Source organism: Triticum dicoccoides, chromosome 2A, assembly GCF_002162155.2.
Source record: "Triticum dicoccoides isolate Atlit2015 ecotype Zavitan chromosome 2A, WEW_v2.0, whole genome shotgun sequence".
NCBI lineage: Eukaryota > Viridiplantae > Streptophyta > Magnoliopsida > Poales > Poaceae > Triticum > Triticum dicoccoides.
Window position 1 is genome coordinate 782,276,522 of NC_041382.1, and position 2,277 is coordinate 782,278,798.

The window sequence follows — 2,277 nt, forward strand, 5'->3', positions numbered from 1 at the left end:
GCAAAAATTGAACAGAGCACATGCCCCTCTTAAGGAAACAAGTAAGGCCTATTCAAATTGGACGGCACAGGGTTGCGAAATTGGAACATTGCGCACCCCTCCCACCATACACAAAACAAGGATGTGCCTGCACTGCGGCTCTCCTTTTTTGTTGGGACGGCGCGGGGTTTGCGAAATTGGAACAGTGCATATGCCCCCCTAAACAAAACAAGGGCGTGCCTGCTCATGTGCGGCTCTCCTTTTCTGTTGGGATGACGCGGGGTTGAAATTTGAACATAGCCACCCACACCTCACTCCCCCTTGAAAAAGGGGACGCGACCACCTCGAATGGGCTCACCTTTTCGAGTGGGACGATGCGGGCTGCGAAAGTTTGAACATGCTTCGCAACGGTTGAGAAGCACTTGTGTTTCTTCCTTGGTTCCATTGGTCTATATATAGCGAACAACAATGTCATGAGCATTTATGGAGGCCATGTTTTATAGCCCTTTTTTCATGTGCATTATGTAAGCAATATAGCCGCCTATGAATTTGAATCGAACGAACTGATTCACTGCCATCTTTGGAAATGTGTGGGGCGCCAAGGCAAAGATGTCGACCCTCGTCCCTCTTGACCAACCATTGTCCAGTTAAGATCGACGATTATCTTCGGCGAAAGTAAAGGAAGAACGACGAACTTGGTACGAATCATGTGCATACGAAGCATGTGGAACTTTTCTTTAAGTTATGTTTTGGATTTTTCACGGTGTTTATGATGTGTTGTTTGAGACGCCTGCATGGATGCATGCGTGCATGATCTCAGGGCCGTTAGTACTACCGGACATGCAAGGATTTAGCTACTAGTACTCGGGTATCTGGCCCTGTCTAATCTCTCTGGTCTTCACGCGAACATGTACGCGCTATATGTGCGGGCGCGGCAACTACTCGACCAAACTAAAATATCACTAGTACAACCGAATAGTATTTGGTCTCTCGATCGAGCAGCTCATGCATGATCGTCGGGGCTCTTCTCCTAATTTTGTGTAAGAATCGGCTGGCTCTGTTTGAAACGACAGCTTATGGGATATTATCTCCGATTTCACTGGTTGACACACAAATACAGACGATGAATGCATGCAAAAGTTTATTAAGCATCTGACCCGCAAATGGGATACCACATCTAGGGATCGGTCTGCGGACACGGATATTGGAGCCGGCCATCCAATGCTAGCCGCATAGTACATTTCAAATTGGCTTTAAACAGACCGAACGAATTACATGCAAACCGAATGATTTTCATTCAAACCAAACGAAAACATTTATATTTTGGGCATATTTTTAACTAAACTATACTATGTTGCGGTAAAACTAGTCTACATCCGGCCGCGGCGGATCTCCACTCCCACAACATGTCTTCCCCATGTTCGGTAGCCTGCTCATCGGACTGCCGGTAGCCTGGAGAGATATGCTTCAACAAGAGGGGACAAATAGCCTCCCTCCACCTCTATGAAGCACGGATCAGAGTTGGTTTTTGGTCGGAGGAAGATGGTCGCTGTGGTCTACGCTTCCGCTCAGCTGGCAAGACACCAGCTGTGTAAGCCGGTGACGCAGTGGCCTTCGAGACCCAAGCGGCGGCGTCCTCCCATGATCTAATTTTCCTTGTTGTCCTCGCCCGACCTAGAAAAGTTGTAGCCAAGGGACAACTCAGGTTCGGCTCGATCGCCTTTTCAAGTGTATGATGCGGGGTTGCGAAATTTGAACATACTCATCGATGGTGGAGGAATACTCCTTGTGTTTCTTTCTTGTTACCCTTTAGGTCATTATAGGATTGCTTGGATTCAACACGTGCTCGACCGAAAAAAGATATAGCCAAGGGACAACTCAGATTCAGCTCTCCTTTTCGATTGGGCGACCCGAGGTTGTGAAATTTCAACATAGCACACGCCCCTCTTAAGGAAACAAGTAAGGCCCCTTTCAGATTCGACTCTCCTTTTGAAATTGGACGACGCGATGTTGCGAAATTGAAACATAGTACACACCCTTCTTAAGGAAACAAGGAAGGCCCCGCTCAGATTCGACTCTCCTATTCAAATTGGACGACACAAGGTTGTGAACATTGCACACGCGCCCCTCCTTAAACAAAGCAAGTGCGTGCATGCTCGTGTGCAGCTCTCCTTTTCTGTTGGGATGACGCGGGGCTTGCAAAATTGGAACAATGCACCCCCCTCCCCCCCAAAAAAACAAAACAAGGGTGTGCCTATTCATATGCGGCTCTCCTTTTCTGTTGGGACGACGCGGGGT